The sequence below is a fragment of the Gossypium hirsutum genome, chromosome A06 (assembly GCF_007990345.1).
Source record: "Gossypium hirsutum isolate 1008001.06 chromosome A06, Gossypium_hirsutum_v2.1, whole genome shotgun sequence".
Taxonomy (NCBI): Eukaryota; Viridiplantae; Streptophyta; class Magnoliopsida; order Malvales; family Malvaceae; genus Gossypium; species Gossypium hirsutum.
Window position 1 is genome coordinate 59,652,732 of NC_053429.1, and position 16,084 is coordinate 59,668,815.

General features: G+C 34.5%; 1 long non-coding RNA gene across 2 annotated transcripts in view; it reads left to right on the forward strand.

Moving 5' to 3' along the window:
- The first annotated feature begins 11,233 nt into the window (after positions 1 to 11,233).
- The window catches only part of LOC107961544 (uncharacterized), an 11,485-nt gene continuing 6,634 nt past the window's right edge, over positions 11,234 to 16,084 (forward strand). For both annotated transcript variants that reach the window (XR_005928591.1, XR_005928592.1), the window contains exons 1-3: positions 11,234 to 11,313; positions 11,403 to 11,463; positions 11,563 to 11,631. This is a non-coding gene — a long non-coding RNA (uncharacterized lncRNA). The remainder of the gene's footprint in view (positions 11,314 to 11,402; positions 11,464 to 11,562; positions 11,632 to 16,084) is intronic.

Sequence of the window (16,084 nt, forward strand, 5' to 3'; positions counted from 1 at the left end):
GACAAAAGTCATATGCAGATTTAAAAAGAAAAGAGATTGAATTTCAGGTGGGTGATAAAGTGTTCTTGAAGGTGTCACCATGGAAGAAGATTCTGAGATTTGGTCGAAAAGGTAAGTTGAGTCCGCGTTTTATTGGGCCGTACGAGATTATGAAAGGATTGGACCAATGGCATATTGGTTGGCTTTACCGGCAGGGTTAGAAAGAATTCATAAAGTGTTTCATGTATCAATGTTGTGACGTTATCGTTCTGATCCTTCACATGTGATTTCCCCAACAGTAATTGAGATTCGATCGGACTTGACCTATGATGAGAAACCAATTAAGATTTTGGCTCAAGAAATGAGACAGTTAAGAAAGAAAAGCATAGCTCTAGTGAAAGTGTTATGGCAAAGACATAGAGTAGAAGAAGCTATGTGGGAACCAGAGGAAGCCATGAGAAAACAGTACCCAAACCTCTTTACTGGTAGGATTTTCAGGGACAAAAATCCCTAAAGGGGGGGAGTTCTAACAGCCCAATTTAGGGCCAAAACGGAACAGTGGTTTCAAAACCACGAATCCGAGGTTGAAAATTTTATGACTGGGTGTTTAATTTGATGTTTAGGACTAAATTGAAATAGGTGAAAAATGTGTGTTCTAGTTCATAAAGTACTTGATTGAAATGGGGGTTTTAAGTAGAGGTCCTTAAATAGTAATTAGACCATTATACTTGTTTGGACAAAAATACCTAAAGGAAGATAAAACACCATAGTTTTTAATGAATGGCAATTTAGTCATTTGGTAAATAAAATAATAAAATGGGAAAACAAAGCCAAAATTGGTATCATCTTCACCAAGCTTGGCCGAAACTCTCATAAACACCATAGCTAGGGTTTTTCCCAAGCTTTCAAGCTCTATAGTAAGTGCATTCAAGCCCCGTTTTTAATGTTCTTTACATTTTTGAAATCCTCGTAGCTCGGTCTACCTATTTCTACCATTATTTTGAGTTAGGGTTTATGTTTAAAAATTTACCCATGAATGATATGCATGTATTTTGATGTTTGATGGTATAATATGAATGTTTGAAGTTACAAGAACAATCTTTTCTAAGCGATTTTTAGTGAAAACGAGCAAACGGCATAATCGGTAAAAATACCTAATGTTCATAAGTACATGTTAGAGTGAGAATTTGATGTTGTCATAGAAGAGAAAAATGTTTAGCATGTCACAAAAAATAAGAATAAGGGCTGAAATTAAATTTCTGAGCCTAGGGGCAAAATCATAATTTTGTAAAAGTTAGGGGGCAAAAACGTAATTTTTCCATAATTTGATTTTTGGATTGAAATAGATAGTATGAGTATTAAATGAGCTAAATGTGTTGTTATAGATCAAGAAAGGCGTGGAATCGACCTCGAACAGGGGAATGAAAAGATTTTGGACTAAATTGCAAAATTTCCATATTTTGCACCGAGGTAAGTTTGTATGTAAATAATACATTATCTTTATTTATGTTTTTATATTTCAGCATATTTTATATATTGTAGCTGATTTTGAATCATAATCGACTATTGGAAGAATGGAAATAAGTATTAGAAAGTGAAATACTTCCTGGTTGAACCTTCGAAATCGAAAGATATAGATGGTATGTAGCTAGGTCACATGTATGGTGCCAAGTGCACATCATGTGTACAAGAGAGCTACGAGATACTATGTGGTAGCTAGGTCACATGTCTGATACGGGATGTATACCAAGTAGACAAGAGAGCTACGGGATAAATGTAGCTAGGTCGCATGTGTGGTTCCAGGTGAAGGACACCATGTAGACAAGAGAGCTACGAGATAAAATGGCTAGGTCACATGGGTGGTACTAAGTGTTCATGTTCACCATGTGTACAAGAGAGCCGAACTATGTGATGGGAACTACGCGCTGAAACCACCAAGTATCGGAGACTCGATCCGAAGTGTTCAACGGGAAAATCGACTAAACGAAATTATGTATAACCTTGTAATGATAAGTGTAAGAATACACATGCATAACGTATGAGTAATAAGCTCGATATGTGACTAGAAGTTGGAAAAATTGTTAAGGATAAGCAAAGAATGCAACCAAAGTGTGAAAGATCAAAATTGATAATAAAACTGTTGGACAGTCGCAGAGACGTGATTTTGAAAAATCACAAAAAATAGTAGGAATTTAATTAGAGGCTGAATGAGATATGAAATTAAATATTAATGAGTCTGTTTTCATGTAAAAGAAACATAACAAGTAAAGGAATCCTATATTTTCAGATATTTATATTTTTCTGAGACTTGTTCAGAATGACTACGTGATCCCCTGTTCTAACTTTGAAAAATCATTAAATATTGAACAAAAGTAATTAAGAAATATAATGTATATGCCTAGATTACTTATTGAGTTAATTTTAAATTAAACAAATTTCATGGCTATTTGGTATTTGTACAGGGAGAAAACTAATTCGTAGTGAACAGAGGTCAGATCAATCGGGCTGTATAACAGGGGAAACTTTAACTAATAAACTGTACTAATTGGCTGGACCAAAAATACTAGAAAAATTTTAGTAAGAAGTAATATGATTCTTGTTTCAGGAAAATTTTACGGATTTGAATTTAGAGTTTCGTAACTCGAGTTATGATTTATTCAGTGAACATGACGCAAGAGGGACAGTTTGATCAAATTGGAGTAAATAGTGAAATTAAAAATAGATATAATTGAGTTATTTTGTAAACATATTAGATTCCTTATTTATTATTTATATACTTACTTACTAAGCTATAAGCTTACTTTCTTTTCTTTCTTTATCTTATAGTGTCATCCAGCTAGCACAGGAGTTAGAGATCGTTGAAGGCCTGCCCGCACTATCAATACTTTTGGTATTTGAACTAAACATTTTGAATTATGGCATGTATAGTAGGCTTAGTTATTTTGTTACGTGTCATAATTGCCTAGGTTTAAAATATTGGTTATAGTATTTGACCGATTATATTGTAAAAAGCCATTGAAGTTGGCTAATATTGTTAAAGGCATATGTTATAACGATTCATGATCTAATTGGATGCCATATTTTTGTCTCGGTTTTATTTAATGGTATGTGTTATGTTCTGGTAATACCTCGTACCCTGTTTCGGTGTTGAATACGGGTAGGGGGCATTACATTTGTCATTGGGGCTGCAATCATAGAGAAGCCTTTTACGAATCGTCTATAATAATCAGCAATTCCTAGAAAACTTTAAACTTCAGAAACATTTCTCGGAGGTTTCCAATCGAGAATAGCTAAAATTTTGCTTGGATCAACTTGAATTCCTGATGCTGATACAACATGACCTAGAAAACTGACTTCACTTAACCAGAACTCACATTTACTAAATTTTGCATACAACTGCTTATCTCGCAAAGTCTGCAACACAAGTCTCAAATGTTCGGCATGTTCAGCTTTATCACGAGAGTAGATCAAAATGTCATCTATAAACACAACCACAAACCGATCCAGATATGGTCTAAAGATCCAATTCATCAAATCAATGAAATCAGTAGGTGCATTAGTGAGTCTGAATGGCATAACTAAAAACTCGTAGTGTCTGTACCTCGTTCGAAAAGCAGTCTTTGTTACGTCTGAATCTTTAACTCCCAACTAATAGTAGCCTGATCTCAAATCTATCTTTGAAAACACTATAGCCCTTTTCAATTGATCAAACAGATCATCAATCTGTGACAACGGATACTTATTCTTTATAGTCACCTTATTGTGTTGCCTATAATCAATGCACATTCTTATAGTTCCATCTTTCTTTTTCACAAACAGTACTGGTGCACCCCAAGGAGAGAAACTCGGTCGCGCGAAACCTCTATCTATCAGCTGTTGCAACTGAGCTTTCAATTCTTTTAATTCTATAGGTGCCATTCTGTATGGAGCTATGGATATTGGAATCATCCTAAGTATTAACTCAATACAAAATTCTTCCTCCTAAATAGGTGGCAAACCCAGTAATTCTTCAGGAAACACATCCAGATAGTCGCACACAACAGGTACTGATTCAATGTTCTTTCGGCCATTTTACTATCAAGCACATATGCAAAGTAAGCTTCGCAGCCCTTTCTTACATATTTCTGAGCTAACATCGAAGAAATCACTGTTGGTAACCCTTTCAAATCACTAGATTCAATCCGAACAATCTCATCATTCTGGCTCCGTAAATCAATAGTTTTTCTCTTGCAGTTTACAATAGCATCATGCAAAGTTAACCAGTCCATACCCAAAATTATGTCGAACTCGTCAAACGGCAACAACATCAAATCAGCCAGAAAGCATGAATCTCGAACCATCAAGGGGCAATTTTTACATACTTTGTCAACCATAACACACTGGCCCCAAGGGTTTGACACTTTAACCACAAACTTAGTAGACTCAACAGGCAGAGTCTTGCTGAATACTAAAGTTTCACAGACATAAGAATGAATAGAACTAGGATCAATCAATGCAATTACATTAGTATCATAGAGAGTGAATGTACCAGTAATGACATCTGGGGATGAAGCCTCCTCGCGTACGCGTATAGCATAGGTTCTAGCAGGTGCACGAGCCTCAGATCTGTTTGATGTATCTTTAATTCCTCTTTGACTGCCACTCACATTACCCACATTTTTGGATGGTCTCCCCTGAGCTGCAGTATTACCCGATCTCGTGTTCTGTGCTGAATTTTTTTCACCTAACCCTGGGCAATCTCAAATATAATGATCTGTTGGTCCACATTAAAAACAAGCCGGATCATGCAATCAGCAACTGCTAGTATGTCGTTTACCACAGTGTTTTCTCTTGGGTTGATTTGATCTGACATTCTCCACACTAGCTACTACGGTAGCTCTCGAGCTCATAGGTGGTCTATTCTGATCCCGTCTAGTATAACCCGAAGTGGCTCTAAAACGACTAAAATCATCTAAGAACTTCTTTGGCGTTAACTGAACTGACTAAACTTCTTTGACTTACTGAATGATTAGTCGGGGGTGGAGGTTGTTATGCAGCCGGGTTAGTCCAGATATACTAAGTAAACCAGTCATTCATCATTTGGTAAAAGCCTTGTCTAGCTCTTCTTCTTGGCTACTCGAAATTGGTCGAGAATCAACTAACGCTGTCCCTTGCGTAGGAGTAGGCGCTACACTCTCGACATCATCAGCTGTAGCATCGGGATCCATCTACTATATAAAAACATATTTCAAATGTCAGAAGTCATCACACTATCACAGTATATAATATGACATGTATAGTTAGACTCACACACACTACGTTAGTCCTAGAACCGACTAAACCATAGTTCTGATACTAATAAAATATAACACCCCTAACCCACATCCGTCGTCGGACTAGGGTTATGAAGTATTACTGATCATATCACAGTTTTTACAAATAAGTATTTCATTTTACAATTCAAAATATTTTTCACATCAATGCTCGTAGTATCGTCTGGAATCAAATCTTAAATTTCATATCATTCATATGGTGACATAATTAAGACTTAATTCAGTATATATATAAAAACAAATTACACACATATATATAACATATAACAAATCATCAACTTCTTTAATTGCATATCAAACCAATTTATATTTATTTTTTTTAAGTCCTGCGCATGTACATATTATACACCATTTAAAACAAGTTTTCATGCTAAGCTTTACATTCATTTATGCGGCATAAAAGAATTGATTAAAATGTACTTACATATTTCATATATTAATACAAATTAATGCATTCATTTGAATATATATACATATATATATAGGCATTTAATCACATTCAAATAAAACTTTATGGCAAATCACATTATGATAAATATACAACCATCACATCAAAGATGTAACCATGTTTCACCAATTTCAAATACATTTCACCATATTATCATGAACCACTTTCGAAAACAAATAATAAGTCAGAACAAAACCATGCACAATTCTTTATATCTACTACCTGACTTTTAATCACAATTAACATATCGTTGTATACCTAATTTGCTTACATAATAACAAGTTTAAAACTTCATATTGCACATCTTATCTAATCCTTTATTTGGTTACCAAATATAACCTCAATCAGTCACGGTAATACCAAGTCACATTCCTAATAAGTAAACACACACCGAAATTGAATTTGCTACCACATATTTTTAGGACATATAATTATCAATCATTCGACTAGCAACTTGGCCTTTTAATACCAAATCATAAACATCAAGTCATAGCATATATATGTTTCATTCTTCATTAGCCGAATATAAAGGCACATCCCTTACTATTTCCAAGCTAACTCACAAGACAAAATACACATCCAATATAAGTCAATATGATAAACAAATTCACATATGCCTCTATCTATGTAAAACCTTGGTTGAACCATCCCCATGTATATCTAAAATCACCAACCACCTCAAGCATATACTACCTACCAAAATTACCATACATTCATCCATGGCACTTAGCATAATAACCAACATAGAATTAAACCATGATGAACCAAAACTGAATTCAAGCTAGGAAGTTAGGCCATTTTCGCGTGGCTTATATACATGCACTTTCAAAATAAACTATCTCTAAGACTACCCTATACATGCCATAATTCAAGTTCAATATATTAAATACCGAAATAATAGATACTGTGATGAACTTTTCTGACGATCCCCAAGCTCATAACTTGATCTAAAATCTCAGACGATATAAAACGGAACAGTGCAGCTAGTCAACGACTTTCGTTTTCCCCCGATCCAAATCTGATTTCTTTGGTTCTTGATCTAAACATATTCAAATTAAGCTCATTCAAATATATTTGCATTCAATTTATTCCAAATACACATAAATAGGCAAATTACCATTTTACCCCTGACTTTTACACTTTTTACAATTCAGTCCATACTGCACAAAACACAAAATACACAAAATTTCAGCATACCTATGTTGAGGTGAATTTTATCCACTCTCAAACCAATCCATATATTTAATTTATTTCACATTTTAGTCCCTCAAGTTATCATTTTTTCAATTTAGTCCTAATAACTCAAAATCATCAAAAACTCCAGTACAAAATATGTTAATCTAAAACATATCTTTCATATTTCATCATCAAACAACAAAAATCACAAGTTCTCAACAATGGCATAGCTCCAAATATTAACCAAAATAAAAAATTCAAGCATGAGTTTTGTAGTACTCGAAGCAACGATATCAAAAACATAGAAATTATCAAAAACCGAGGAAACACATACCTTGATTGTGCTTAAAAATGGTCGAACCCTAGGTTTCTCCTTTTCTTTTCTTTTGTTTCTATTTTTGGTGCAATAAAAAAGAAAGTAATATGAATATGGCTTATTTTATGTTTATTATAAGATATTTTATAACATATTATTCCATTTACAATTTTAACCTTTTAATTTTAATATAAAATCATTATAATCTAAGGTCATTACCGTCCACCACTCATAACTTTGGTCTAATTGCATTATAAATGCCTCCATTTATAAAGAAAACAACAATTAAGCACTTGCACATTTAACCACCAACTTTTCCTTTTACGCGATAAGTCCTTTTATTTAATCGGACACTCAAACGATAAAATTAAATAACGAAAATTTCACAAATATTAATTCACACATAATAAACATAGAAAATAATTTTTAAATATTTTCTAACTCGAATTCGTGGTCTCGAAACTACCATTTCGATTAGGGTCTAAATCGGGCTATTACAAGTTTCGGTTAGGGTTTCTTGTAACACGTGTGTTAGATATTTAACCAAAGTTTTTTTTTTGTAATAGGTTGGAGTGCACGTGGGCTAATTCACTTGTTTTCACAACCAGGTGTGTAATCACACTGCTTAAAACGTAGATCGATAAAAGCCGAAAGACTACGACGATTGACACTACACAAGTGTATGCTCGCTTGTGTGATGGTTCGAACACATAAACATGAGCGTTTGATCGTAGAGGCCACCATGAGTGATTTCATGGGCTTAGGCTGTTCTGGGCCACGTTGGGTCAAAATGGGCCGTGTGGGCCCCACGGGCTCATAGGCACACACGGGTAAATCATACGAATGTATGGAAATTATTGGGTTAGGTTGTGTAGTAAATACGACCAAGGCCATATTTGGGCTTATTGAGCCACACGGGCGTGTGGGCCCACATGGGCCGTGTTATGGGCTTTGGGCCCATTTTCACTGATTATCTATTAAGGTTGCACGGGTCGCCCAAGATGACTGTGGACCTACTGCTGGGCCGGAAGTGTACCTAGACCCTTATTTTTGTAATTGTCTAATATACCCCTATGTGATGTATGACTGTTTGAGCATGCCATGGGTACTATATATATATTTATATTATGTTGCATTGCATGGGGTGGGATATATGATTTCCAGAAAGTGTTCTGAAAGGCTATAAGCCTATTAGTAGCAGCTCTGCTGCGAATACTGGTTTAGTGCTGCAACCGGTGCTACTTGGAGTGTAGGGTTGGGTGGGTCGATTTTATCCCTACATGGTGTGTAGAGTTGGTACGGAGATAGTGTGTAGAGGCTGGATTGGGTAGGATTTTCTGATTGCATACTGTACTGATACTGAAATGGGCTCAGGCCTAGACTGCTACTGTTACTGAAATGGGCTAAGGCCCTAACTGAGACTGCAAGGGCTTAGGCCCAAAATGTGTTTACTCTGATTGGATGCTATTATGGGATTACACAGTTAGTTTCGTAAACTCACCCATTCGTTAACTGTGCAGGTAATCCCCAGACTTAGGCGGATCGTTTACCTAGACTGCCACTCGCTTTACTTATCTTTTATTAATTTACGTTTTGGTTTTATTTTGGGTTTTCTTTATGTAATAAGGACTCTTGGGTATTTAGTTTTAATTGGGTATTTTATTTTTATTTTATTCATTGGATATATATATCTGCTAGCAGTAGGATAGTCGCATGATTTCAAAAGTCAAATGTTTCAAAAACACCACGAAATCACAACTAGATTTAAAAGCTTCCATGAATGAAAACCGTTTTACAAAATTAATAACATTTTAATATAAGTAAACTTTAAACATACAATTAATCAACAAATACGACTTTCAATCGGCTTTTCAAATTATACAAAGAGGCTGGCTAAAGTTTGGATTTATGCTTTTAGAAAAAACACTTCAATGTGATATCGCCAGATCCGGTCATGACATCTGGGTCGGGTTTGAGGTGTTATATTTAGTGGTATGAGAGCTAGGTTGTAAAACTCTATTGTGGATTTGGGCTTTTTCAAAAACGTGAAACTTTAACAAAATTATTTCAATTGGTTTAAAGTGATTGATATAATGTGGAAATGTTTCATTGAATGAGTGGTACACCGAGTCTCCGCACTGATCCTGTCACTACAAAAAAATAGGGCTTTAGCGGCGTTTTATCAAAAAACACCGCAAAAATTGTAAAACACAGAGCAATAGCGGCGTTTTATCAAAAACGCCACTAAAAACCAGAGCATTAGCGGCGCTTTTGGTAAAACGCTGCTAAAAAATGGAACATTAGCGGCGCTTTTGGTAAAATGCTGCTAATAAACGGAGCATTAGCGGCACTTTTGGTAAAACACCGCTAAAAAATGGAGCATTAGCGGCGCTTTTGGTAAAGCGCCGCTAAAAACAGGATCAATAGTGCCGTTTGTGGTCAAAATGCCACTAAAAGTCTCACATAACCCCTAAAGTCCTAACCCCTCAAAAAATCAGAAACACTAATCTATAACTCCTAAAACAGTAAACCCATAAACACTAAACTATTACCCCTAAAACACTAAACCAGTTTATGTTCATAATAAACTATGGAAACAAGTACTTAATATTGATTACATTTATTTTTGGGTTTAGGGTTTAAGATAGGGTTTTATGGTTTAAGGTTTAATGGCCATGGGTATATAGTATGTTAATCTCAAGTGAATCATATTCACTAATTAAATCCTAAACCTTATAATTAATGTATATTTAGGGGCATAAGTAGGGGGTTCAAAGGGTATCTGCTCCTCTAAAAATGAAAAATTTTCCATTTCGGTTTTTTGAAATTTAGAAAAATTTTAAAGGTAAAATTGAACTTCATCCCTTTGTATAGTGGAAAATTTTTTATTTAATCATTTCAAAATTATAAAAATATATGCTAAACTTTAATCGTTTAAAGTTTAGATGATAAGGGGGTAAGGGTAAGAGATTAATGGGTAGAAGTTTAAAGTTTATGTTTTATGGCTTAGGGTTTAGGGGTTAAGAGTTATGAATTTATGGGTTATAAGGTTTAGGGTTTAAGATTTAGGTGTTAGGGGTTTTAGGGTTAAGGGACATGGGTTAGGGGTTTAGGGTAATTAGTGTGAAAATATATATGTTAAAAAATTAAAATACTATTATTTAAAATAATTTTAAAGTTTATTTGGGTATATAACTGATTATTTTTTAAGCTATATATTAAATAATTTCAATTTTTAAAGAATTAAAATTTTAAAAAATTTTCAAGTTTTCAAATTTTATGTAATTCTTTGAAATATTAGTTAAATTTTAAAAAATTATTTATTTAAATAAAAAAATCAAATTACTATTATTTAAAATAATTTTAAATTTTTCTGAGTATATAAGTGATTGTTTTTTAATTTATATTGTTTTTAATTTATATATTTTAAAAGGAATAAGCGGCGTTTATTTAGAAAAGCCACAAAAGGTTTGATATAGCGGCATTTTTATAAAAAAAATGCCGCAAAATATCATTATGTATTAAACAAAACGGAGCCGTTTTATTGGATTTGTTAGTGGCGTTTTGCGCAAAACGCCGCAATAGGTGCGTTTTTAGCGGCGCTAGGATATAAACGCCGCTAAAGGTGATTTCAGTTAAAACAAAAACAGCGCCGTTTTGTTATATTATTAGTGGCGTTTTGGGGCTAAACGCCGCAATAGGTGCGTTTTAGCGACGCTAGGGTATAAACGCCGCTAAAGGTGATTTCAGTTAAAACAAAAATGGCGTCGTTTTATTATATTATTAGTGGCGTTTTGAGGCTAAACGCCGCAATAGATGGTTTTTAGCGGCGCTAGGTTATAAACACCGCTAATGTTAAATTATTTTGTTCAAAACTTCATCGTTTAACACATTACTTTTATCCCTCTTTACTTTTCCGTCATTTAGGCTACAGCCATTTCCCCCATTTTTCCCCAGTTCTATTTCCCCCTTCTTCCTCATCCTAAATCCCTAAATCCACTATCGATACATCAAATTCTCTGTGTCCCAAGTTTACAGAGAAAAATAAGGGCGATTATTTCGGAAACAGGTACTTGGGTGAGGTAAGAAGCATAAAACTCTATCTAAACAGATTCATTCTTTTTATATATTGAACCCGAAGACTGATAAAACTTACTTCTTATTTTCGCAGCTCGATGTGCCTGAACTAGTTGCTAGTCAGTGGCTTGTACCTGCAGTTATCGCAATTACAGGTTGGTGAACATCTTTTATAGACACACATAAAGATGTTGATGTAAATCTTCTTTGCATTTTTGGCCTTGTATTTGATTAATATCTCTGTTGTTCTTCAGGCTTTGTACTATTCTTCAGCATATGGCGGATTCGACAAAAATGAAGGAGGCGAAGGCAATCAATGTCAGGTCGGTTAGCCAATCTATAGTTAAAGGATAAGACTTTTTTCTAAGTTAGTTTCTCTTTTCACTAATTTTTTATCTGTACTGTTATACCTTTTGAAAGTTTTGATAGTAGCAAGCACTACACAAGTTTAACCTTGAAATCATATATGTAGAATTAGTAGCAAGTTTCATTATTCATATATGTTTGGGTGAATGTACCTGAGAGACCCCTTTATTATTGGGAACTATCAAATTAGTCCCTCTACAATTAAAAAGAATCAAATAAGGCTAAACTTAAATAGAGTTAATATTTATAAAGTTTTTATAGTTCTATAAATGAATTTATTTGGAATGGAGATGCAATTGGAAAAAATAAATTTTCAAGATAATTTTTATATAATAAATGTTAGTTTTGTTACATTTTGGACTTGATTCTTTTCAATAGTATAGGAATTAAATTGATCTATTTAATAATAGAGGGACTAATTTGATCCAGTCCCTATAATATAGGGACATTTCCAATACTTTAACCTATATATTTGTGTATAGATACCCATGCATGCATCTATACATATACTAGTGATAATATGATATGTGTCAAATCAAAGATAGATCCAAATTTTGAAACAAATAAAAGAATCAACCAAAGCGTATCCATTGTTTTCTTGTTTCTCCCTTATAAATACAAAATCAAATTAAATGAAAATTTGTGTTGTCTCATTCAAAAGCATGCCAATGGGAAGTTTACAAAAAAAAATGAGGCATTATAAAAGAGATTGAAATTTGAGTTACACCTTTAGCTGTTCTTCTTCATCCTTACCGTTTCCATTTCCTGGCTGGTCTGATCTCTCATTGCTCGAGCTAGAAAGGGTTTCATTTCCTGGTTGATTCGAGCAACTTTCATTGATAGAGCCGAAAGGGTTAGATCCGTATTCAGTGCTTGGTTCACTGTACTCGACACTAGCACCGTATCATTAAGAGTCCAACACCATTCTCTTGGACCCTTCTGTGTCTTCGTTGTAGCTGGCTGATATTGTTGATCTATGTTAGTGATTTAGTAGCTCTTCTTAAATTTGAATCTCGATGATAATTAGACTGGAGGATGCCATTCCTGTAGTGAGGATGTAACAGCCCAAAATTGACCCTAGTCGGGAAGTGGTTCCGGGACCACAAAATCGAGTCACAAAATTTAGTTAAAATTTTATTTGCATATCTTATATGTGTGATAGTACTTGTATAAAAATTTGATGTTTCAATTTTGTATTAGGAATGTGAATTTTGCTTGAAAGGATCTAGTTGAGAGACTTAGAAAATTATGATAGGTAAATAAGTAAGGACCAAATAGTATTAAAATAGGAAAGTTTGGGTTTGCATGTCAAAGTGCCCAATTCTTGATAAGTGGCCGGCCAAGCATGGTTCCATTCCTCCAAGTTTATGTTGTTTATTATTTAATATTGGTAAGTAGATTAGAATAAATAAAAGAAGTGAATTAAAAAGAAAAAAAAGGATGAATAAAATAAGGGAGGAAGAAGGAGTGTTCATCCTTTTCCTTACCACAATAGCCGTACCTAAAGAAAGAAAAAGAAGAAAGTGAAGTTAAGGCATTTGGTCATCTTCAAGTTGATTAAGAAGCTCTTGAATATTCGGTGCCTAGGGGAAAAGTTTCTAAGAGGTTTGGCCATGCATGTAACTAGATTGAGGTATGTTTGATATTATTCTTTGAGATTCATGTATATTTTAAGTTGTAAGTGAAAATCTACCTAGCCATGGTTCAAATTTTGTTAATTGATGGAGATGATATTCGGCCATGAATGTTACATTCTTGGTTGGTATTTTGATGTCTTTGGTGATGAGGTATGAAGATGGTTGATTTTGAGTGTTTAATAAAAAGGATGCATGAATTATTGTTAAATAATGGTCGAATGTAGCATGATTAAAGATGTGAATAAATTGAAGTTAAGGAGGTTGTCAATGAAAAATATGAGTTGGATGAGGCTTAAAGAATAAAAATCTAGGTGACTAGAGGTCAAGGACATTCGGTCATAGGCTTGTGTGCTAGCAAAATAGGCCAAGTGTTTATGTGGTGGAAATTAAGTGTTAAATGGAATGAAAATGATATTATATGGGGGTATGTATATTCGGCCATATGAGTAAATATATAGATGATGTTAAATTTGATTATGTATAATGGGCATTAAGATGTGGAACATAAGAAATGTAGTATATGTGGATTTACATGATGTTATAGTTGACATTGTGCATATACACATGCATTCGGCCATCTAATTGAGTATGAAGGTGGTGTTAAATCTAATTGTGATGCCCATTCTGAAGTATATATATACATATATATATACATAAGTATGCCATTCGTGATGTTACCTTTAATTATGTGTGTAATCGACTAAATGGGTAATTAGTGAGGATGGTTGCCAAATATACAAACATACATATGCATGTGTAATTGAATTATGAATGTTTAGCAAGATGGTTAAACTAATTGATTTATTGATTAAGCTCAAGGAGTTAGAGGAGGAGAATCGAGCAAAGGCAAAGAAAAGATCATCGAGTAGCCGAGTTGGAACCATCTGACCCAACACAAGTAAGTCATTAAGCATATAGTTGGTATTAATTCAAATGGTCATAACGTTTATGTAATGATGCTGAATGGAATGAATAAATATATATATATGCATGTACGTATGTGATGATGAAAGTGTTGAATGAAAAGAAAGAGGTGAGATGTATTGAGTTGTTGATCTCGACACTAAATGTGCGGGTATAAACATTTATGACCATGAGATTGGCGCTAAGTGTGCGGGTTTAAATTGTGCAGCACTAAGTGTGCGAATTGACTATGTAGCACTAAGTGTGCGAGTTTGACTATGTAGCACTAAGTGTGCGAGTTGACTATGTAGCACTAAGTGTGCGAGTTTGATTATGTAGCACTAAGTGTGCGAGTTGATTATATAGCACTGAGTGTGCGGACTTAATATATATTCTTGAATTATTATGGACACTAAGTGTGCGACACTATTGAGTCGATCACGGACAGCGGATCGGGTAAGTATCTTGAGTTCATGGCTAATAGGTGCTATGTTTATATTTGGAGTTGAGCTTGGTAAGTTGAACCTATGTGACAAATATACTTGAAGTCACGTACATAAGATTTATCGTGGAATGGGTGAAAGGCCGTTTAGTTGTATGATTGTAACGAAAATAAAATGATTTATGAAAATGCCTCGAATATTCTATTGATGAGTATATGGAATGTGAATGCATGATTTGGTATGAGATTGAACCGATAGGTCGGAGGAACTATGGTATGGTTCGGTATGGATGGAGTAACTAGCCTCGTTCCATTTTGTTTCCTCTTGTGATAATGTTATTAATGGATGGTAGTGTATTGCTTATGACTTACTGAGTTATAAACTCACTCGGTGTTTCCTTGTCACCTATTCTAGGTTTCTTGGACTCGTCTCTTTTTGCGTGGTCGGGCCGTCATCGAAGTCATCACACCGGATAGCAAGTTTTGGTACTTCCTTCTTAGTTGGCTTAGGAGAACATTTCGGCATGTATAGGCTATTATGTTGTGTTTGAACTTTAGTATGTAATCTTTTAGCCATGCGAAAATGGCATAAATGTTCGGTTGGGTTTGGATTCATAACGTTAGGTCGTAAATCTTGATAATTCGACCTTTTTATGCCATACGTCATGGTTGATTATTTTGGTGTTAAAATTCATGATATGGCAATAGTGTAGTAGGGGGAAGTTTGACAATGATTAGCCTTTGGCATGGTTAGTCATGATCATAATTTGTGATATGCATGATGAATTATTAGTTAGATCAATGAGTAAACACGAAGTGGGCATAGTTGCTTTCGTAACAGATGCTGGCAGCAGCAGTGACATGAGATTGAAAATCACTAAAAATAGTAGGAGTGGAATTAATTGATGAATAAATTATGTAATTTAAGTTCGATGAGTCTATTTTCATATAGAAGTAACGAAAAGATCATATGGACAGTATGTTAAGAGATAATCAGGTTCTCGTGGGACAGGGCCAGAACGGTTTCTGGATTCCCTGCTCCGACTTTGGAAATTCATTATAAATTAACCAGAGACAATTAGGAGTCATACCATATATGGATAGATTCCTCTCTGAGTCTAGTTTCTATAGAAACAAACGGCATCAGTATTGAAGCTCTGTGGAGGGAGATATCCAGGTCGTAATGCGCAAAGGTCAGTGTAGTCGATCCCTGTAACATGGGAGACTTTGACTAATAAACTGTACTAATTGGCCAGACCAAAAATTCTAGAAAAAAATATGTAGATGGGAATATGAGTCTAGTTTCAGGGAAAATTCACAGAACTGGATTTTTAGTTCCAGAGCTCAAGATATGATTTTTAAAGCGACAAGTACGCAGATTGACAGCTTGTCTGGAATAATTTTAATAAGTGGTTTGAAGTCTGTTAA